Source organism: Entelurus aequoreus, linkage group LG18, assembly GCF_033978785.1.
Source record: "Entelurus aequoreus isolate RoL-2023_Sb linkage group LG18, RoL_Eaeq_v1.1, whole genome shotgun sequence".
Taxonomy (NCBI): domain Eukaryota; kingdom Metazoa; phylum Chordata; class Actinopteri; order Syngnathiformes; family Syngnathidae; genus Entelurus; species Entelurus aequoreus.
In genome coordinates, this window is record NC_084748.1 from 17,913,263 (window position 1) to 17,938,027 (window position 24,765).

Below are 24,765 nucleotides of genomic sequence, written 5' to 3' on the forward strand. Positions count from 1 at the left end.
CGATGATCGCTACCAAGGACGTGTGCGGCTGCATGCCATTGCTGTCGTTTTGGCGTTGGATTTTATGACAAAATAAACCCAAATAACACATCTTGTGTTGTCCTGAAGTCAATTGTTAATATTATTTACATAATTATTTGATAATACTTTTGCATTGTTTATACAATGTGCAAAGACAAATATAGTGACTGCAAAGCTTTATTTTGGAGCTAAAGTTGTTTTTATTTCTTGTATGCTATAATCGGTAAACAGCAGTTGCATGATGTCACTTCCGCTAAATTACTTCCTGTTGGTTGACTTCCGGTGTTCGTCCGAAAGCAAGTCGTACATGTTGCTGTCTTCTGTCATCAGCTCTGTTGCTATCCTACACAAAGCAGCGTAGAAGCAATGCCGTAAGTTGTCTTTAACAAGTTAAGAACATGTCAGACATGTTAAAAAAAAAAAAAGTTTAATAGTGCCGATATGTTGAATAGAATTGTCGAATTAGAGACGTGTTCAAGTCATTCAGGCAGACGGGGGGGTCTCCCTCTGCTGGACGTTTTGGGACATTACAGTTACATTTTCTATGTAATAGTAGACAAATATGTACAGAGGCAACAATTAGGGGTGTGGGAAAAAATCGATTCGAATTCAAATCGCGATTCTCACGTTGTACGATTCAGTATCGATTCTCATTTTTCAAAAATCGATTTTTATTTTTATTTTTTTATTAATCAATCCAACAAAAAAATACACAGCAATACCATAACAATGCAATCCAATTCCAAAACCAAACCCGACCCAGCAACACCCAGAACAGCAATAAACAGAGCAATTGAGAGGAGACACAAACATGACACAGAACAATCCAAAAGTAGTGAAACAAAAATGAATATTATCAACAACAGTATCAATATTAGTAACAATTTCAACATAGCAGTGATTAAAAATCCCTCATTGACATTATCATTAGACATTTATTTAAAAAAAACAATAGTGTCAGAGTGGCTTACACTTGCATCGCATCTCATAAGCTTGACAACACACTGTGTCCAATATTTTCACAAAGATAAAATAAGTCATATTTTTGGTTCATTTAATAGTTAAAACAAATTTACATTATTGCAATCAGTTGATAAAACATTGTCCTTTACAATTATAAAAGCTTTTTACAAAAATCTACTACTCTGCTTGCATGTCAGCAGACTGGGGTAGATCCTGCTGAAATCCTATGTATTGAATGAATAGAGAATCCTTTTGAATCAGAAAAATATCGTTTTTGAATCGAGAATCGCGTTGAATCGAAAAAAAATCTATTTATAATCGAATCGTGACCCCAAGAATCGATATTGAATCGAATCGTGGGACACCCAAAGATTTGCAGCCCTAATAAGTATGTTTGCATCTCTTTATTTTTTCAGTTTTTCACCGTCATGTCTATGAAGAAATGCCACACGCTTACAACAACGTTCTCTTCATTGACTCCGGTTTGGCTTGATATTGAGTCGGCGTTTCTACTACGTCCTATGAGAACGCTAAACGTCTATATATACTTCGACACATACTCCAGCTCACAAACGTACAATAAGACATGCTTTACTTGTGAAAGTACAATTTTGCGGCCGTGTTTGACGCATTCTGCTGCTATATTGCAAACGGTGCGATAAATGTTAAAATTGAGGAGATTTCCAGACTCTCCTTATCCACGACTCTGGTTTGATATTGTCATTACTGCCACAAGTGGTGGAAAAGTGTGTTACAACTGAGTACCGCTGTGGCCCCTATTTTTGGGCGGCCCTCTAGGGGGCGCTCTTGGAAAATAAACACCGATATAGATGATCTTTGACTAGCATGTTTGGCATTTGGTCCGCCAAACAACATCAGAGTGCTCCTGTGTTTTTCAACCTTTTTTGAGCCGAGGCACATTTTTTTCATTGAAAAAATCCAAAGGCACACCACCAGCAGAAATCATTGATATATTAAACTCGATATTGACAATAAAAAGTCGTCGGATATGACTTTAAACCATAACTAAGCATGCAACACTATAGCTCTTGTCTCAAAGTAGGTGTACTGTCACCACCTGCTACATCACCCCCTGACTTATTTAGAGTTTTTTGCTGTTTTCCTGTGTGTCGTGTTTTAGTTCTTGTCTTGCGCTCCTATTTTGGTGGCTTTTCCTGTTTTGTTGGTATTTTCCTGTAGCAGTTTCATGTCTTCCTTTAAGCGCTATCCCCCCCACCTGCTTTGTTTTAGCAAACAAGACTATTTAAGTTGTTTTTATCCTTCTTTGTGGGGACATTGTTGATCGTCATGTCATGTTCGGATGCACTTTGTGGACGCCGTCTGCTCCACACGCTGTAAGTCTTTGCTGTCGTCCAGCATTCTGTTTTTCTTCACTTTGTCACCAGTTCAGTTGTAGTTTCGTTCTGCATAGCCTTCCCTAAGCTTCAATGCCTTTTTTTTAGGGGCACTCACCTTTTGTTTATTTTTCAGTATAAGCATTAGATACCTTTTTACCTGCACACTGCCTGCCGCTGTCGTCTGCATGTTGTGATCACAACAAAGCAATTAGCTACCTGCTGCCACCTACTGATATGGAAGAGTATTACATAGGGGTGTAGCGGTACGTGTATTTGTATTGAACCGTTTCGGTACGGGGGTTTCGGTTCGGTTCGGAGGTGTACCGAACGAGTTTCCACACGGACATATAAAGTAGCGTACCGCACGTTGTGTAAACAATGCACACCGAGGCACAACACACGGCATGCTAGCAGCTAACGGGCTACGATAGACTGACCATACGTCCTCTTTTCACCGGACATGTCCTCTTTTGCGGAGCTGTCAGGGCGGAGTTTCTTAAATGCCTCAAATGTCCGGCATTTTGAGTTAGGGTTGTGTGTATTTTCAATGTACGTTCAGGGTTAAGAAGGGGTTAAAAACAAAACAAATTGTGCGCGCAGCAGCATTCGTGAGGGAGGGGCAGAGACAGAGAGAGCGAGAGAGTTATGATAAACGCGCATGCGTCGCCAGGCTCTGCTTTTTATCCATAGATTTATCAGATTTAATTTTTTATTATCTATATCAGGGTTGTCAAAAGTGTGCCCCGGAGGCCATTTGCGGCCCACAGCTAATGTTTTAAAGGCCCACGACACATTCTAAAAATACTATTAAAATAAACAAAAACATAACAAAAGTGAAATAAAAAAGCTTAAAGGTTAAATGTAACTTAGAAAAAGTTGCAATGTTGACTAATAAAACAAAGCTGTTTTTATTTCTTTCAAACTGTCATTGCTCAAAACATAATATTGAATCAAAATCAATGTTATTATGAATTATTGACCTATCCATGGTTCCGATTATTTCACATCAAATATTCCACTAAGAAAAATATTTTTGGTGGAAGATTTTGCAAATTTGGTAAATAAATAACCCAAAAATTTATATTTTGTTGTTTTCTTACTGTACCGAAAATGAACCAAACCGTGACCTCTAAACCGAGGTACGTACCGAACCGAAATTTTTGTGTACCGTTCCACCCCTAGTATTACATGGTTACTCTGCCGAGCACAGACACTCAACAACAACACATCATTTGCAGACTATAATTACTGGTTTGCTAAAAATATTTTTTACCCCAAATAGGTGGAATTAGATAATCTCCCACGGCACACCAGACTGTATCTCACGGCACACTAATGTGCCGCGGCACAGTGGTTGAAAAACACTGATATAGACGATCTCTGAGTAGCGTATGTTTTTCAAGTATATCACCTCCCAAAATGAAAATGTGTCCCAGTTGAATAACCAAGCACTTCAGTCTTAAAATTATCAAATATTGTTGCTTTAATTGCTGGATTGGGTCATTAATCATTCATTCTGTATTACTTTTATGCAATGTCAGCACTTTAGCGCCTTGTTTTTAATCTAAAATCCATCCAAACACTCTCGGGCTCCGCCGTACGCAGAAAAAAATCATGTGTAAAAGCGCAGTTCCTTTGTTTATTAATTTATATTCTCAGTAATTGTTTTCACGCCAGTCCCCTGCAGGCGTGGACAAGGACAGCGCTGTGCTAAATTCCCCCCACTTTTCCCTCAATAAGAGCAAAAGACAGATGGAGTGCTTTCATCCAGTCAGCAAATCATTTGGGCTCAGATTGATGTTCTCTCACTTTGCCTCACACACACATCAAACAGTGTGTGTGTGTTTGTGTGTGCGTGTGTGTGTGTGTGGTCCTCGAAGGCACCAAATTGACAATTCTCTTGGCGCCGGCGTCCAATCGTCCTCCTGAAATAAGTCTTTGCTCAGACACAAACCTCAATATTGACAGAATAAAAGAGGAGCGCGTGAGATGGTGTGTTCGAGGAAAAACGGAATCGTGAAACGCTTCACAAAAACGCAGCGTTGACATTGCAATTGAAAGAACAAGGAGGACAAAGAAAGGGAGACGTGCTTTACAAAGACAAGTAACTTCCCCCCCGAAGGAGCCTCGCTGAATATTATTAGCTCGTTGCTGGTAATTGCTGTAAAACTTTCACGCTCCCTTAGGGATCCTGCGACAGCTTGGCGGTGATCATCTGGGATATGTGAGGTCCCTCAGCGGCACGGGACATTAACGAGGTCCAAAATCTTCATCTGGCACTCCGACTAAACAGAAAAGTGTCCATAAAACATACAAACCCCGTTTCCATATGAGTTGGGAAATTGTGTTGGATGTAAATATAAACGGAATACAATGATTTGCAAATCCTTTTCAACCCATATTCAATTGAATGCACTACAAAGACAACATATTTGATGTTCAAACTCTTAAACTTTATTTATTTTTTTGCAAATAATAATTAACTTAGAATTTCATGGCTGCAACACGTGCCAAAGTAGTTGGGAAAGGGCATGTTCACCACTGTGTTACATCACCTTTTCTTTTAACAACACTCAATAAACGATTGGGAACTGAGGAAACTAATTGTTGAAGCTTTGAAAGTGGAATTCTTTCCCATTCTTGTTTTATGTAGAGCTTCAGTCGTTCAACAGTCCGAGGTCTCCGCTGTGGTATTTTACGCTTCATAACGCGCCACACATTTTCGATGGGAGACAAGTCTGGACTGCAGGCGGCCCAGGAAAGTACCCGCACTCTTTTTTTACGAAGCCACGCTGTTGTAACACGTGCTGAATGTGGCTTGGCATTGTCTTGCTGAAATAAGCAGGGGCGTCCATGAAAAAGACGGCGCTTAGATGGCAGCATATGTTGTTCCAAAACCTGTATGTACCTTTCAGCATTAATGGTGCCTTCACAGATGTGTAAGTTACACATGCCTTGGGCACTAATGCACCCCCATACCATCACAGATGCTGGCTTTTGAACTTTGCGTCGATAACAGTCTGGATGGTTCGCTTCCCCTTTGGTCCGGATGACACGATGTCGAATATTTCCAAAAACAATTTGAAATGTGGACTCGTCAGACCACAGAACACTTTTCCACTTTGCATGAGTTTATCTTAGATGATCTCGGGCCCTTAGAAGCCGGCGGTGTTTCTGGGTGTTGTTGATAAATGGCTTTCGCTTTGCATAGTAGAGCTTTAACTTGCACTTACAGATGTAGCGACCAACTGTATTTAGTGACAGTGGTTTTCTGAAGTGTTCCTGAGCCCATGTGGTGATATCCTTTAGAGATTGATGTCGGTTTTTGATACAGTGCCGTCTGAGGGATCGAAGGTCACGGTTATTCAATGTTGGTTTCCGGCCATGCCGCTTACGTGCAGCGATTTCTCCAGATTCTCTGAACCTTTTGATGATATTATGGACCGTAGATGTTGAAATCCCTAATTTTTTTGCAATTGCACTTTGAGAAACGTTGTTCTTAAACTGTTTGAGTATTTGCTCACGCATTTGTGGACAAAGGGGTGTACCTCGCCCCATCCTTTCTTGTGAAAGACTGAGCATTTTTTGGGAAGCTGTTTTTATACCCAATCATGGCACCCACCTGTTCCCAATTAGCCTGCACACCTGTGGGATGTTCCAAATAAGTGTTTGATGAGCATTCCTCAACTTTATCAGTATTTATTGCCACCTTTCCCAACTTCTTTGTCACGTGTTGCTGGCATCAAATTCTAAAGTTAATGATTATTATCAGTTTGAACATCAAATATGTTGTCTTTGTAGCATATTCAACCTAATATTGAGTTTGAGTTTCAGTTTATTTCGAACATGCAAGCACACAACATGATACATCACAATTTCCAGTTTCTCTTTTCAACATGTTCGAAAAGGAGTAGGAAGAAGCAGAGCTTATTTAATCCTACCCCTTTTCTTTACATAACAGTTGCAAAACTTTTTGTTCACTTCCTGTTCACAATTTTTTCACAATAAACTCCATAAGTAATCACAATAAAAATAAATAAATAAATAATAGTAAGAATTTAATAATAATAATTGGTGAAGTAAGTCATATTTTATATGATGAGATAAGTAAGATTACTTTAAGAATGAATGAATGGATGGATGAAATAAATTGAGAATGTTTGTCATGGTTTGTCATATGGGTTGAAAATGATTTGCAAATCATTGTATTCCATTTATATTTATATTTAACACAATTTCCCAACTCATATGGAAACGGGGTTTGTATAATGGAAGCTCTAAAGTCTAACACACTGGTTCCAACAGGAGGTAACACCAGGTGAAATGGTCTGTTCCAGGGTCAAACTGTGAAACCTGAAGTCTTTAAAGTCACATTTTAAGAATTGTAAAGCAAAGTTGACTGTTGTGTAGCTAAACTAAATTAAAGCAAAACTGAAAGACAAGAAAGATGTTTGCAGAGCGATAATGTCCCCAAGTGGCCTTTTTAAGTACAAACCCCAAAACCAGTGAAGTTGGCACGTTGTCTAAATCGTAAATAAAAACAAAATACAAGGATTTGCAAATCCTTTTCAACCTATATTCAATTGAATAGACTGCAAAACAAGATATTTAACGTTTGAACTGGAAAATTTTATTTTTTGCAAATATTAGCTCATTTGGAATTTGATGCCTGCAACATGTTTAAAAAAAGCTGGCACAAGTAGCAAAAAATTTGAGGAATGCTCATCAAACACTTATTCGGAACATCCCACAGCTGAACAGGCTAATTGGGAACAGGTGGGTGCCATGATTGGGTATAAAAGCAGCTTCCATGAAATGCTCAGTCATTCACAAACAAGGATGGGGCGAGGGTCACCACTTTGTGAACAAATGCCTGAGCAAATTGTCCAACAGTTTAAGATCAACATTTCTCAACAAGCTATTGCAAGGAATTTAGGAATTTCACCATCTACGGTCCGTAATATCATCAAAAGGTTTAGAGAATCTGGAGAAATCACTGCACCTAAGCGATGATATTACGCACCTTCGATCCCTCAGGCGGTACTGCATCAAAAAGCGACATCAGTGTGTAAAGGATATCACCACATGGGCTTAGGAAAACTTCAGAAAACCACTGTCAGTAACTAATGTTTGTCTGTAAGTGCAAGTTAAAACTCTACTATGCAACGTCAAAGCCATTTATCAACAACACCCAGAGACGCTGCCAGCATATATATATATATATATATATATATATATATATATATATATAAAACACTTAAACACTTGGTTAAAATATGTGATGAAGTGAAGTTGTTCAGTACTCCAATGGTCATCATTTCCAGTAATGCATTAACTGTTAAAGGAAAAGCTCAGCAATTCTCCTCCCGTGCTTATTTGCAGCGTCTGGCAGCCGCCAAGCACGTCCTCAGAAGAAGCATTTGACTAATGAAACATAAATCACATTATTACCTTGGAATAACGTTACCTTTTATTTAAATAATGGAGCAACATGAGAAGTACTTTGCTTAAAGCTTCTTCATCCTGATGAGTGTTCAGAAGTAGTCGTGTATTGTCCCCACCAAGCCTGCAAAAGTGCATCTCCATCTCACGCCACAAAGATTACTGCCAGGTCACCAGATGGCAGCCGGTCGAGCGTCCATTAACGTCTAAACCAGGGGTGTCAAATATTTTCCATTGAGTGGCATACAATAAATAAAAAAAACAACGCATGCAAGGGCCATTTTAACATTTCTAATTTTCAGAACCAGTACAATATATATATATTTATTTATTTATTAATTGTTTTAAAATTTTTAGGGTTTCCCTCAAGTTTAGTCCCAGGAAGGATCTCACTCATTAAAATGTTACAAATAAGTCATGTTGTTTGGATTTTTTTCTTTTTTAGCGCTTAAATCTATAGACCAACTTCAGGTATGTCGATATAAAGTTTTTTTGTTTAGGTTTTATGCCATTTTTGTCAATACCCTGTTTTCATGGCAAAAAAAACAATGCACTTTTTGTGTTTTTTGTCAAAGTGAAATATTTGATGTGAAGTAATTGGAGCCTTAAATAGTTAAATAATTCATAACAACTTTGATTCATTCATTATTATTTTTGAGCAATGACCGTTTAAAAAAAATGATCCCACAAAAATTCTCACTTAAAAGTGTTGATATAAGTCATACTTTTTTTTTACTTTCAATGCTTATGTTTTTATATTAATTTCTGATCTAGCCATTGGTAATAAGTTGTTGTTGTTATTTTATAGTTTGTATCATGCCCTTTTTGTCAATTAAAGTTTTTTTATATATGGCTTGTTTTATGCCACAATCCGAAGATATTACTTTTTTTTTTTTTAAAGCCAGGCATTAACTGTGGCTGTAGGAAACCTCCTGATTAATTAAAAAAAAAAAAAAAAAACTAAAATCTTCATCACCTTGGATAGTCGCCAGGTACCTGGTCTACAAAAAGCAAATAACCGTTGGGGTATCTAATTAGCTTGAGGCAATAACAACTGTGGCTGTAGGCAACTTCCTAAAGATGTTTCACAAAAATGCATGAATAAAAGAGTCTTCATTGCCCTTATAGTTGTCGTGTACGTGGTAAAAAAAAAAAGACAAATCATCGCCGGGGTCTCTAATTAGCACCAGGCATTAACAATTGTGGCTGTTGGCAACCTCCTAAATTTGTATATTTTTTAATGTATGAATAAAAAGGTCTATCACTTCAGGTCGTTTCTGGGTGCATAATCTAAAATAGCAAATAACTGCCAGGGTCTCTAATTAGCAGCAGGCATTAATTGTGGCTGTAGGCAACCTTCTGAATAAGTTTTTAAAAAAGTAAATAATACAAAAAACTTCATCACCTTCGATAGTCGCCAGGTACCTGGTCTACAAAAAGCAAATAACCGTTGGGGTCTCTAAGAGCAGCATGCCTTAACTGTGGCTGTAGGCAACCTCCTGATTAAGTTGAAAAAAAAGTAAATAATACAAAAATCTTCATCACCTTTGATAGTCGCCAGCTGCCTCGTCTACAAAAAGTCACGCTTGCTACAAACACACAAAATATGCAATATTTTCCCAAAAAACATTTCAAAGTGGAATATTTGATGTGAATTAATTGGAGCCTTAAATATGTCAATAATTCATAGTAACATTGATTTTGATTAATTGTTGTTTAAGCAATGACAGTTTTAAAGAAAAAAACAGCCTGCATGGCAGCTTTGTGTTTTCTCAACATTGCAACACTTTTTTTATGTTTAAACAAAAAAGTTTTGTGTTTTTAGAATGTGCCACGGGCCGTTAAAAACTGAGTTGCTGACCGCAAATGGCCCCCCGGCCACACTTTGGACACCACTGATCCAAACCTAGTATGTAAAATATTTTTATTAGCATCCGAATACATTTTGTTTAATGTTTGGCTTTAAAATGGTCAAAATATGTTGCTGTGATTGTTCCCTGTGGGAAGTAATTAGCAGGTGCACAGGCCTGCTTTTCATATGCGGAGACTTCTCGGGCTTGTTTTATGTCACAATCCGAAGATATTAAGACATTTTTTAAAAAGCCAGAGTTTCTTCAAGGTCACCTGTGGGTTTTAGAAGAGAAAGTCGCGATCACGCCGAGTGGAATCCCAGTGGGAGATGCAGCAGGGGGCCCGCTTTTAAAAAAACTAAACAAAAAGAAAAACTGACAGCACTCAGACAAAAGAGAATGAAGATGTAGATGTCGGAGAGCCTGAAAGCCTCGACTAATAACTCACATTTTACGCTACAGTTTGACTTTTTAACTGTCAAACTCCAAGCATTAGGCTTTGAAAGGACGATTGCAGGATATCTTACAATTACTGCAGTACTTTGCATTAAACACAAAAAAAAATGCTGCAATCCTTCAATCCTAATTAAAAAATCAACTTTGTTCTAGATCCTTCCTGAAACACGAGGCATTGAAGACCAGAGGAAAGATCATCTCCTAACTGGTAAGAGAAGTGCTTTTTTTTATGTCTTTTAAATGTCGAGCAAGTGGAAACATTTTTTTTTACAATCAACTCATAATGCTGGCTCAGCAGTTTATTTATTTATTTATTTTAAAAATAAGTATTTATTTTTTTAAATTTTCATATTTTTTTAATGTTACTCTTTTTATTGTTTTTATAATTGTAATATTTCTAAGGCTCTTAACATTAACCACTAAAGGGTGAAAACTCGATTTACCACTGTTGTTGCTGTTATTATTATTATTATTATTTATTATCCATCCATTTTCTAACCGCTTGTCCCGTTCGGGGTCGCGGGGGATGCTGGAGCCTATCTCAGTTGCATTCGGGCGATAGGCGGGGTACACCCTGGACAAGTCGCCACTTTATTTTTTTTTTTATTTTTTTTTAGTGTTGTGTTTGTGTGTCTTCTCACTTGCTCTGTGGATTGTTATCCAAAATAAAATAATTCTTAAAATGTGTCATTTAGGAAGTATCATTTTAATTAAATACATAACTGTGTCATTAATGTACTAATGTAAAATTACAATAAATTATTTCATGATTTATTTAATTATTGATTTCATTATTTCATGGTATACAGTATTTAATCATATAATTTCATTAATTAATGACACATGTAAGTAATTATTTGTTTATTTAATGTTGTCACATTTGGTCCTCCAGGAGTAGTCAGTGTGCAGCTTGGCTAACAGTGAAAATTTACCCCCCCACCCCCCCCCACCCTCCTCCCCTTAAAATAATTCAGAACACAACCAAGCATGTCTAAAACGGCCTAGCAACTAAAGTGAGTACTGATAGTGTTTCTTCACCTGGCTCCTCCGTACACAGCCATACTTTCTACTGTGTGTGCGTGTGTGTGATTGATGATGGGGGAGGTGGGTCATGGAGGCATTCTTTGTGTTGCCTTTCTGAAAAGTGCTTTATAAATAAAGTTTGATTTCATTCGACCTCTAAGTGAAAGCTGTACATGTATATTTTTTTATAAACAGCCGATATGTAACAGTACTTAGTAGAAAAATTACGTTTTGTCTAAAATTCTACATAATCTCTCAGCTGTGAACTTCACATGTTCTTTGTTATTCTTAATTTGTGTACGGGAAGAATTAATTAAGTCATTCAAGACAAAGTGCATTGGGAGCAAACACAAGCTAACTAGCTAAATAAACACTTTTTAGTGCGGACAAAGTTTTTCGACACAAGCCAACACCGAGCGAGCGTTTGGCGTGAACGCAGTGGGGAAAAAAAACTTCCCTCTGGCTGAAGGACCTCCGACTGAAGCCCGCTCTCGGTGGGTGGCCATCTGCCACGAGCGCCTGGGTGGAGAGTAGACGTAAACCTTGGCTTTTAAGTCATTACCCTTAGTTTGGACTTAGGAAAACAAAGCACTGACACACGCTGCGTTCGAGACCGCCAGCCAGTAGGAAATATCCCACTCTAAGCTAACCATGTCTGACCTCAAAGCGCCCCGTTGGAAGAAAAAAAAAAAAAAGTTACATTTCATTCAAAGCGGTTTGAAAGATGGCTTCCTTTAGCTAATAAATATAGTTATTATATTGCCATTATCTGATGTATAATGTGTATCATTTCAGTGTTTAACTGCTGCAGCAAAAATATTGTTTTATAGTAGTTATTTTACAATACTGTACTCTTTATTTACAGATAAAACCATATTTAGCACTGGAAATGTCAATCACCTCATACTGTATAGTCGCCGAATGCGTGGTCTACAAAAACAAATATAACTGTGGCTGTAGGCAACCTCCTGAATATTTGTTATGATTATATGAGAAAAAACATCTCCATCCTTTCTTATAGTCACCGGTTGCATTGTCTACAAAAACCAAGTAACCGCCAGTGTCTCGAATTGGCACCAGGTGTTAAAAAACTGTGGCTGTAGGTAACCTCCTAAAGATTTTTCACAAAAGTACATGACTAAAAGTCTTTATTGCCCTTATAGTTGTCGGGTAAGTGGTCTGAAAAAAACAAATAATCGCAGGGGTCTCTAATTAGCACTGGGCATTAACAACTATGGCTGTAGGCAACCTGCTAAATATGTATATTTTTAAATGAAATGTATGATTAAACATGTCTTACACCTCGGGTAGTTGCTGGGTGCAAAGGAGCAAATAACTGCCAGGGTCTCTAATTAGCAGCAGCCATTAACTGTGGCTGTAGGCAACCTCCTTATTAAGTTTTTAAAAAAGTAAATAATACAAAAATCTTCATCACCTTTGATAGTCGCCGGGTACCTGGTCTACAAAAAGCAAATAACCGTTGGGGTATCTAATTAGCTTGAGGCTATAAAAACTGTGGCTGTAGGCAACCTATTAAAGATTTTTCACAAAAATGTATGACTAAAAGAGTCTTCATTTCCCTCATAGTTGTCGTTTACGTGGTCTAAAAAAATAAATAGTCGCAAGGGTCTCTAATTAGCACTGGGCATTAACAACTGTGGCTGTAGGCAACCTTCTAAATATGTATATTTTTAAATGTATGAATAAAAATGTCTACCACCTCAGGTAGTTGCTGGGTGCATAATCTAAAAGAGCAAAACCCCGCTGGGGTCTCTAATTAGCAGCAGCATTAACTGTGGCTGTAGGCAACCTTCTGATTTTTTTATTTTTTTTTTAAAGTAAATAATACAAAAATCTCCATCACCTTCGATAGTCACCGGGTAGCTTGTCTACAAAAAGCAAATTACCGTTGGGGTATCTAATTAGCTTGAGGCATTAACAACTGGGGCTGTAGGAAACCTCCTAAAAAATGTTCACAAAAATGCATGAATAAAAGAGTCTTCATTGCCCTTATAGTTGTCGGGTACGTGGTCTAAAAAAACTATTTATCACTGGGGTCTCTAATTAGCACAGTTGGGTGCATAATCTAAAAGAGCAAATAACTGCAGGGGTCTCTAATTAGCAGCAGGCCTTAACTGTGGCTGTAGGCAACCTCCTGATTTAAGAAGTAAATAATACAAAAATATTCTCCACCATTGATAGTCGCCGTGGGCCTGGTCTACAAAAAGCAAAAAAACCTTGGGGTCTCTAATTAGCACCAACCATTAACACCTGTGGCTGTAGGCAACCTCCTGATTAAGTTTTTAAAAAGTAAATATTGCAAAAATCTTCATGACCTTCGCCTGGTCTAGAAAACGCAAATAATCCTTGGAGTATCCAATTAGCTTGGGGCATTAACAACTGTGGCCGTAGGCAACCTGAATTTTTAACCCCTCTTGATAATTTTTAGAAAAGGAATAAATACAAAATCTCCTATAGTTGACTGTTACATGGTCTAAAAAATCAACAAACCACTGGTGTCTCCAACTAGCACAGAGAATTAACAACTGTGGCTGTAGGCAACCTTCTGGTTATATATATTGTTTAGGATTTTTATGAAGAAAAATCTTAATCACTTCATGTAGTCGTCGGATGCATAGTCTACGAGTGGCTGTAGGCAACTTCATAGTATTTTAAAAAATTTTAATTGTCGTTGCTAGAAGCACAGTCTACAAAAACAAATAACTGTTATTGCCCAACATTACTAGTTGTGGCTGTAGGCAACCTCCTGGGGATTTTTATTTATTTTTTATTTAATTTTTTTTTTCCTCATTTTAATTACTGAATTGAAAAAATATTAATCACTTCATTTAGTCGCCGGGTGCATGGTCTACCAAAGCAAATAACTGTTATTATCTCCCAGCATTACCAGTCGTGGCTGTAGGCAACCTCCTGATGATTTGGGGGGGGGGGAAACATAAATAAAATTGTTGTCACTTCATGCAGTTGCCGGTTTACAAAGGCAAAACACCACCAGGGTCTCTAATTAGCAGCAGGTATTCACAACTGTGGCTGTAGGCAGCCTCCTGACATGTTGATTAAAAAATAATAAAAAACATATTTATCTCTTTCTGTAGTCATGTAGACATGGTCTACAAAATGTAAAAAAAAAAATAGCGCTCGACATTACCAATTGTGGCTGTAAGCAACCTCCTGGCTCCATCCAGCACATTTATCTAGCAATCTAACTAATTAACTCATCAGCACTTTTAATGCTGACTCAGCAGTTTGCTCCTTACCGCTATTGCAACATTGGTTCTGTTGCTGCTGAGCTAAGTTTTACTTAACACTTTCTCATGCACTCCACATTATTATCAGTCATAAGTTATAAAATATATAATGAGATTTCACATTTAGGAAATAACAGCTTCTAATGTAAAATAAACCTGCTCTAAGCCTTTCAAGGAAGATCTTTTGACTTTGTCGACAATTCCACCGAACATTCTGACAGCTTTGAGATGTCGTTTCGCCGACTGGGCGGAAACACGCTGGAGACTTTGCTGCTAAAGTTGGGGAATTTGAAAAAAAAAAAAGCTTTACTGGTGGCGGTCGAGTGTTTCTTCCCGTGGGCGAAAACGAGGCGCAACATCAGCACTAAGCTAGCTAGCCGGCTGTGCGCGCTCACATGATTTAACGAGCGCGGTCGTGGATTAATAGAGCTTGACACAAAGCCTTTTCACTGGCTTTATCTGCTGCTCCCAAGCTTGGAGGAGGCGGCGAGGGGATTGAACACACAGGCTTTTCCCAGCCTGGCACAATGTGTCTTATTTACGGTGTTTCACATTGCTTGTACATTCACACAACTTTTATGCTCCACAAACTGTCCACAAGAGTCGAATTCCAATTCCTTGTTATCAACATTTAGGGGCCTTCAATTAAAATGCATGAAAAAGTGAAACCATAACATAACATTCAGTTACATTTTCATTTTTATTTTTATTTTTTTTAATTTTCTATTGTTTTCATTTATTTTTCATTTTCAATTTTCATTTAAATTGTATTTGTATTATTTGTGTTTTTGGTTTCTTTTTTTTTTATTTTATTGTATTGTTTTTTTGGGGTTTTTTTTGTTTAATTTTTTTTTTTTTTTTCTATTCTTATTTCCATTTTTTTCCTTTTAATTTTCATATGTTTATTTTATGTTCCACAAATTGTCCATAAGAGCCAAATTCTAACTCCTTGTCATCAACATCAGGGGCCTTCCATTAAAATGCATGAAAAAGTGAAACCATACCTGTCAACATAGTTTCTTCAGTTACATTTTCATTTTGAATCAGAATCAGAATGGACTTTATTGTTATTATATTTGCATACAACGAGATTAAGGACTCAAGCTTAAGCTGCGGTAGTGGAAACAAATATGGAATAAAAATAAATCACACAAGTAGTGATAAAGATAAAAAATAAGAATTGAAATAAACAGATTACTATATTTTTATAATTTAAAAAAAAAAAGTTTTGTTTTGATTTATTTTTCATTTTCATTTTCACTTTGATTGTATTATTTGTGTTTTTGGTTTCATTTATTTTTTATTGGAATTGTATTGGTATTTTTGTTCAAATGTTTATTTGTTTATTTGTTTTTTGTTTGGTTTTATTTAATTTTATATTTTATATTTCTATTCTTATCTCCATTTTTTTCCATTTAATTTTCATATGTTTATTTTATGCTCCACAAATTATCCATAAGAGTCTAATTCTAAGCCTTCAATTAAAATGCATGAAAAAGTGAAACCATACCTGTCAACATAGTTTCTTCATTTACATTTTCATTTTTATTTTATTTTTTCAAATTTTCTATTGGTTTCATTTATTTTTTTATTTACATTTTATTGGTATTTGTATTCTTTTTTATTTTATTTTGTTTGTCTTAATTTGTTTTGTTTTATTTAATTTTAGTTTTTCTATTTATTTTCTTATTTCCATTTTTTTTCCCATTTAATTTTCATATGTTTATTTTATGCTCCACAAATTGAGTCAAATTCCAACTCCTTGTCATCAACATTTAGGGGCCTTCAATTAAAATGCATGAAAAAGTTAAACCATACCTGTCAACATAGTTTCTTCAGTTACATTTTAATTTTAATTTTTTAATTTTTTATTTTCTATCGCTTTCATTTATTTTTTATTTTCCATTTTCATTTATTTGTTTGTGTTATTTTTGTTTTTGGTTGCATTTATTTTATATTTGAATTGTATTGGTATTTTAATTTGTGTTTTTTTTTTCTTTTTTTTTTTAAAATTATTAAATTTTTTTAATTTTATTTTTATTTATGGCTTTATTTAAAATTTGTTTAATCTTAATTTGTTATTTTCATCCCCATCATGAATTTTATATTATTTTAATACTATTTATTTGTGAGCAAGTGCTGTATATTGCACAACACAGCAGCAACCGAACCAATGTTGTAATGGCGGTAAGGAGCAAACTGCTGAGTCAGCATTATGAGTTAACTGTAAACAACAGTACAACAAAATTTACACACATGACTTTCACACCAGCAGCAACATTTTAAAGCGCATACAGAGCTGGATAAGCTGCTGGGCACTGACACTGATACTTAGTTCATTAATAAAACACATCAGGAGGTTGCCTACAGCCACGGCTGTTAATGCCATTGTGTCTTGCCCTCTGCTAATTACAGACTTGGTGACTAAAGGAGCTATATACTGTATATAGCTGTATTTATTAGATGTATACGCTCCTAAAGAAAATATTTGTATGCAAAGCCAAAACACTTTCCACTCATTTTGTACCTTGGTAACAAACGCGCCCAAAAATCAACACAAAAAATCCTCTAAAAGTTGCCCTATGAATGTATTCATGTGCGAGTAAAAAAGCAAACTCACATTAGGAGATAAATGCGTGGGCATTCTAGTCGGTTGAGAATAGGAATTTTCCTTTCATGTATCGAATAAAAAGCCAAGATGAATAATTCATGGCTTCAACAATAAGAAATATGGGCCCGGTCCACAATGTGCTACCTCCAAGAATGCTACATTGTATGGAAAAGTAATATAATTCGATTAAAAGTAGTAAACATCGTGCGTCATCCTTATCACTGCGGAGCTGTCACAGGCGCGCGGATGCACAAAAGAAAACAGCTGCGAGTCGACTGATAATAAAGCATCACAATTTATGTTGGGGTTTTTTAAATTCTTTTGTGAAAGAGAAATGAGTGTAATTTTAGCTGAGTGGGAACTTGCGAGAAATACGAGTTAGTCCTTACACCCCGCCGCTTTCAGTCAGGCTGACCCAGCTGTCGGGTCATGCTTGTTGCTGGGAATCATCCCGCCTGCCACAGCCATGAAACATGTTTTCATTGCCAGATTAGCTACACTCTAATTATGCAAAAGAGGACTTTCTGATTAATTTCTAACAGTAATATGTGACCATACTAGGAAGGGGTCCAGAATTCAGTACTTTTATAGGCACCGACCGAATTCCCTCGGTATTATCAATCAATGCAATCAATCAATGTTTATTTATATAGCCCCAAATCACAAGTGTCTCAAAGGGCTGCACAAGCCACAACGACATCCTCGGTTCAGAGCCCACATCAGGGCAAGGAAAAACTCAACCCAGTGGGATGACAATGAGAAACCTTGGAGAGGACCGCAGATGTGGGTGACCCACCTCCCCTCTAGGGCAACCGGTGCAATGGACGTCGAGTGGATCTAGCATAATATTGTGAAAGTCCAATCCATAGTGGATCTAACATAATAGTGATAGTCCAGTCCATAGTGGGACCAGCAGGGCACCATCCCGAGCGGATACAGGTCAGCAGTGCAGAGATGTCCCCAACCGATACAAAGGCGAGCGGTCCACCCCATCGATACCCATTACTGGGTATCAATTCACGTAAAGTCAATTGGTGCCATATTTGTTGCAGGTGACGTTACGTCCGGCTGCAGACTAAACACCGGCTCACGTAAACAATCACTCTAAGTATTGTTGCCATTTTCAACACCCACAAAGCAAATATGCTTGGTAAAAAAAAAAAAATGCTTGAACGTAAAGTAAGGCTCCACTCTTCCAAAATGTGCTACCTTGATCCTAATTTACATTGGATTAGCCATAGAGGGACTACAGTGAGCATTAGCGATTTTACATGGCGATTTCAATGCTTCCAAATTTGGTAAAGAAGTCTACAAATCACCAAATGATTCCCGGGCGCGGCCACCACTGCTGCTCACTGCTCCCCTGCGGGGATAGTCAAAGGCAGACGGTAATTTCACCGCACCTGTGTGCGTAACAATCATTGGCACTTTTAACTAGAGATGTCCGATAATATCGGACTGCCGATATTATCGGCCGATAAATGCTTTAAAATGTAATATTGGAAATTATCGGTATTGGTTTCAAAAATTAAAATTTATGACTTTTTAAAATGCTGCTGTACGGAGTGGTACACGGACGTAGGGAGAAGTACAGAGCGCCAATAAACCTTAAAGGCACTGCCTTTGCGTGCCGGCCCAATCACATAATATCTACGGCTTTTCAGACACACAAGTGAATGCAACGCATACTTGGTCAACAGCTATACAGGTCACACTGAGGGTGACCGTATAAACAACTTTAACACTGTTACAAATATGCGCCACACTGTGAACCCAAACCAAACAAGAATGACAAACACATTTCGGGAGAACATCCGCACCGTAACACAACATAAACACAACAGAACAAATACCCAGAACCCCTTGCAGCACTAACTCTTCCGGGACGCTACAATATACACCCCCCGCTAGCCCCCCACCTCAACCCCGCCCACCTCAACCTCCTCATGCTCTCTCAGGGAGAGCATGTCCCAAATTCCAAGCTGCTGCTTTGAGGCATGTTAAAAAAATAATGCACTTTGTGACTTCAATAATAAATATGGCAGTGCCATGTTGGCATTTTTTTCCATAACTTGAGTTGATTTATTTTGGAAAACCTTGTTACATTGTTTAATGCATCCAGCGGGACATCACAACAAAATTAGGCATAATAATGTGTTAATTCCACGACTGTATATATCGGTATCGGTTGATATCGGAATCGGTAATTAAGAGTTGGGGAATATCGGATATCGGCAAAAAAGCCATTATCGGACATCTCTACTTTTAACTTTAACTTTACAACTAAGATGCATTTCATAGTCAAACAGCTGGTGGGTAATAAGCACAATACTTACAGTATAAACACTTTGTAAGCCGCAGGCGCAACACAACACATTCATCTTCATGGAAAAAAAAGCAACTTCCTAGTTAGGCAACATACCATAGATATCCTATACCAGGGGTCACCAACCTTTTTGAAACCAAGAGCTACTTCTTGGGTACTGATTAATGCGAAGGGCTACCAGTTTGATACACACTTAAATAAATTGCCAGAAATAGCCAATTTGCTCAATTTACCTTTAACTCTATGTTTATTATTAATTAATGATATTTACACTTAATTAAACGGTTTAAAAGAGGAGAAAACACGAAAAAAAAGACAATTAAATTTTGAAACATAGTTTATCTTCAATTTCGAGTCTTTAAAATTCAAAATTCAACCGAAAAAAAGAAGAGAAACACTAGCTAATTCGAATCTTTTTGAAAAAAAATTTAAAAAATAATTTATGGAACATCATTAGTAATTTTTCCTGATTAAGATTAATTTTAGAATTTTGATGACATGTTTTAAATAGGTTAAAATACAATCTGCACTTTGTTAGAATATATAACAAATTAGACCAAGCAATATTTCTAACAAAGACAAATCATTATTTCTTCTAGATTTTCCAGAACAACATTTTTAAAAGAAATTCAAAAGACTTTGAAATAAGATTTAAATTTGATTCTACAGATTTTCTATATTTGCCAGAATATTTTTTTTGAATTTTAATCATGATAAGTTTGAAGAAACATTGATTGATTGATTGATTGAAGAAATATTTCACAAATATTCTTCGTCGAAAAAACAGAAGCTAAAATGAAGAATTAAATTAAAATGTATTTATTATTCTTCACAATAAAAACAATTAAAAAATGTACTTGAACATTGATTTAAATTGTCAGGAAAGAAGAGGAAGGAATTTAAAAGGTAAAAAGGTATATGTGTTTAAAAATCCTAAAATCATTTTTAAGGTTGTATTTTTTTCTCTAAAATTGTCTTTCTGAAAGTTATAAGAAGCAAAGTAAAAAAATTCATGAATTTATTTAAACAAGTGAAGACCAAGTCTTTAAAATATTTTCTTGGATTTTCAAATTCTATTTGAGTTTTGTCTCTCTTAGAATTAAAAATGTCGAGCAAAGCGAGACCAGCTTGCTAGTAAATAAATACAATTAAAAAAATAGAGGCAGCTCACTGGTAAGTGCTGCTATTTGAGCTATTTTTAGAACAGGCCAGCGGGCTACTCATCTGGTCCTTACGGGCTACCTGGTGCCCGCGGGCACCGCGTTGGTGACCCCTGTCCTATACAGTACTGCCATCTAATGTCTTGGAAGTGAAACTGCATTGAATATAAAACAATACTATACTGCTTCTGAAAAATACCGGTTCCCTTTTTTTTCTTTTTTTTTTTGGGACATTGCTGGTTTTACGAACAGAGGAGCATGTTCGGCAACGCACATGCACAGATTACTTACAAGCAGACACGGTGTGTAGACAGAAAAGGGAGAATGGACGCATTCTGGCTTAGAAATCAACGATAAAGGTGAAGTTATAACACTGAAACGCCCTCAGGAAGAGGTGCTTTAAGACATGGCTATCTAGCTAGCGGCTAACGTCCATCCGCAGTGTTTTAGCTACTTCTAAATCACTAATCCTCATCTCCCTGATGACAAATAAAGTACGTTTCTTACAAGTATCATCCCTGCAGGACGAGGAATAGCTAAACATGCTTCACTACACACCGTAGCTCACCGGCGTCAAAATGTAAACAAACGCCATTGGTGGATCTACACCTGACATCCACTGTAATGATACCAAGTACAGTAGCATATCTAGTCGATACTACTATGATTACGTCAATATTTTTGGGCATCACAACAACATCTTTCTTTTTTTTTTAAATGTATATTATGTTTATAAACTCAGGAAATAGCACTCCCCAATGTAAACAAATGCCATGGGTGGATCTACACCTGACATCCACTGTAATGATACCAAGTACAAGAGCCGTATCTAGTCGATACTACAATGATTACATCGATATTTTTTATCATCACAAAATCATTTTCTTTTTGTTTTTTCCATTATGTTTATAAACTCAGGAAATACATTCTTGGACACATGAGGACTTTGAATATGACCAATGTATGATCCTGTAACGACTTGGTATCGGATTGATACCCAAATGTGTGGTATCATCCAAAACTAATGTAAAGTATCATAACAACAGAAGAATAAGTGATTGTTACATTTTAACAGGAGTGTAGATATATGTTGAAAAAGAAAATAAGCAGATATTAACAGTAAATGAACAAGTAGATTAATATTTAATTTTCTACCACTTGTCCTTAAAGGCCTACTGAAACCCACTACTACCGACCACGCAGTCCAATAGTTCATATATCAATGATGAAATCTTAACATTGCAACACATGCCAATACGGCCAGGTTAACTTATAAAGTGCAATTTTAAATTTCCCGGGAAACTTCCGCTTGAAAACGTCTATGTATGATGACGTATGCGCGTGACGTCACGACGGCAATGGAAGTATTCGGACCCAATGTGTCACCATACAAACTGCTCTGTTTTCATCGAAAAATTCCACAGTATTCTGGACATCTGTTTTGGTGAATCTTTTGCAATTTGTTAAATGGACAATGGAGACTGCAAAGAAGAAAGTTGTAGGTGCGATCGGTGTATTAGCAGCTGGCTGTAGCAACACCAACACCAGGATGTTGTGTTGTGTTTGAGCTGGATAGCAGACGTGCTACCGTGAGTACAGCTTTGGCTTCCAAACATTTGATCGCTTGCCCGTACGTGCGTGTCGCTATGTGCATGTCACGTACGTAACTTTGGGGAAATATATGTTTCTTGCCGACTCTGATGGCGGCCGGGGTGTCGTCGAAAGCTACAACGCCCGTAGCTAAGTTAGCTTCAATTGTTAAGCTTCGCCAAGCTGGAAATTATTAACCGTGTGTTTACATGTTCATGGTTTAATAGTATTGTTGATCTTTTGTCTATCCTTCCAGTCAGGGTTTTTTTAAATTTTGTTTCTATCTGCATTTGAGCCTGATGCTATCACGTTAGCTCTGTAGCTAAAGAGCTTCACCGATGTATTGTCGTGGAGATAAAAGTCACTGTGAATGTCCATTTCGCGTTCTTGACTCTCATTTTCAAGAGGATATAGTATCCGAGGTGGTTTAAAATACAAATCCGTGATCCACAATAGAAAAAGGAGAAAGTGTGGAATCCAATGAGACCTTGTACCTAAGTTACGGTCAGAGCGAAAAAAGATACACCCTGCACTACACTCTAGTCCTTCACTCTAACGTTCCTCATCCACGAAACTTTCATCCTCGCTCAAATTAATGGGGTAATCGTCGCTTTCTCGGTCCGAATCTCTCTCGCTCCATTGTAAACAACGGGGAATTGTGAGGAATCCTTCCTCCTGTGACGTCACGCTACTTCCGGTATAGGCAAGGCTTTTTTTTATCAGCGACCAAAAGTTGCGAACTTTATCGTCGTTGTTCTATACTAAATCCTTTCAGCAAAAATATGGCAATATCGCGAAATGATCAAGTATGACACATAGAATGGATCTGCTATTCCCGTTTATTTAAAAAAAAATTCATTTCAGTAGGCCTTTAATAATTTTGACAAAATAATAGAGTGATAAATGACACAATATGTTACTGCATACGTCAGCAGACTAAATTAGGAGCCTTTGTTTGCTTACTTACTACTAAAAGACAAGTTGTCTTGTATGTTCACTATTTTATTTAAGGCCAACATTGTTCTTCGATCACAATAAGAAACATATAATTAATGTACCGTAATATTTTTTGTTAAAATAAAGCCTTTTTTTTTGTGGTCCCTTTTATTTAGAAAAGTATCGAAATACATTTTGGTATTGGTACCAAAATATTGGTATCAGGATAACCCTAATTGCAAATTAGACTTAAATGTAATAATAAAACAAAATATTGAACAGCACAGTTATCATAATCAGCTCATTTTTTTAATGTTTCATTATAAATAATATTTTATTAGGAAACAACTAACATTTGTCAACACACACAAAAGTACCAAAATTGGGTACCGGTTACTGGGAATTGGTACTGTATAGGTCCAAATGGGGGAATCTTCCATCTCCCTCCACTTTAGGGAGACAAGGTGCCTCATGTTACAGCCACCACTTTTTTTTAATTTTTTTTTTTAAGTAGGCTTCACTACAAATAATTTGCGCCTTTTGAGACAATTTCAATCCAAACTGCACCACCACAGGGGCCAACTTCAGTGGCTCTACTAATAAAACAAGCAAAATGTAAATCATAAAGAAACGATCCCAAAGGACATCGACGGACTTCCTTGAACGTCCCACGGGAAACGTCATTAATGCATGACAATTTCACAAACCCCACCTGGCCCTCGAGCTGCAAATTGTTTTTGATCAAATTCCGGATGTTTGGCTTCCTCTCACTCATCCAGCCCGTGGCGATGTAATGGCTTATGAAAGCAGCAGATTCCACAGCCAAGAGCTCGTATCATTTATTTAATATACACTTCTGAGTACCTCCTTTTACATTTGAATCAAAGATAAACAAGCCAGGAGAGAGACGTGTTGATGGCAGCGGCGTGGACATACTTTCCCGTCGTATTTGACACTAATGGATTGTTTATGACTTTGCAATGCAGGAGAATGAGCTGCCAATCAAACAGGCCAGGAGGCGTCATTACTGCCAGTCTACAGATAAAGATGTTGACCTTGTTTTTGAGGATACACCGCTGGCACAGGTCCAGGTAGGTCAGGGGTGACAGACTCATTTCAGATCGGGGGCCACCCGGGCAAAAATCTACTCCCAATTGGTAAAATCACGGCACGATAACTTAAAAATAAAGACAACTTCAGATTGTTTGTCTTTGTTTAAAAATAGAGCAAGCACATTCTGAAAAATCAAATCATAATGTTGTTGGGGTTTTTTTATACTTCCATGTTGCGGTTAATAGTAGTCTATCTTTATTTGTCGTTATTTAAACTTTCTGGATAAATGATGTGATAATGTTCATCAGTCAACTCATTGGTGTTCATTTTCAATCTATCAAGATAAAAAAAATAATATCAAAATCAAATTACAGGATGTTATTTATGTAGCCCTTTGAGACTTTTGTGATTTAGGGCTATATAAATAAAGATTGATTGATTGATAGTTTGATAATTTTCCTCGACTGATGTACTAACATCATGTAGTTCATTTTTTGTACATATGTAGCATCATCTACAAAGATACAAACAAACACATTGTGTATGTGAAAGGATACAGATAAGGTTTTAAAAATTATCTTGAAATATTTTTTTTTTACAGATGTGCATTTTGTATGTGTGTGTGAACTGAAATATGTTGTATTATGTGAAAGAATCTACAAGTGTTAACATGATGTGTATGTGAAAGGATGCCGATGCATGCATTT

The 24,765-nt window shown here is 36.9% G+C and overlaps 1 protein-coding gene across 3 annotated transcripts in view; it reads left to right on the forward strand.

Moving 5' to 3' along the window:
* The first annotated feature begins 295 nt into the window (after positions 1–295).
* The window catches only part of LOC133633883 (uncharacterized), an 80,943-nt gene continuing 56,473 nt past the window's right edge, over positions 296–24,765 (forward strand). For all 3 annotated transcript variants that reach the window (XR_009821850.1, XR_009821851.1, XM_062026664.1), the window contains exons 1-3: positions 296–392; positions 10,244–10,298; positions 23,992–24,096. The gene's annotated coding sequence lies outside the window, so the exon portion shown is untranslated. The remainder of the gene's footprint in view (positions 393–10,243; positions 10,299–23,991; positions 24,097–24,765) is intronic.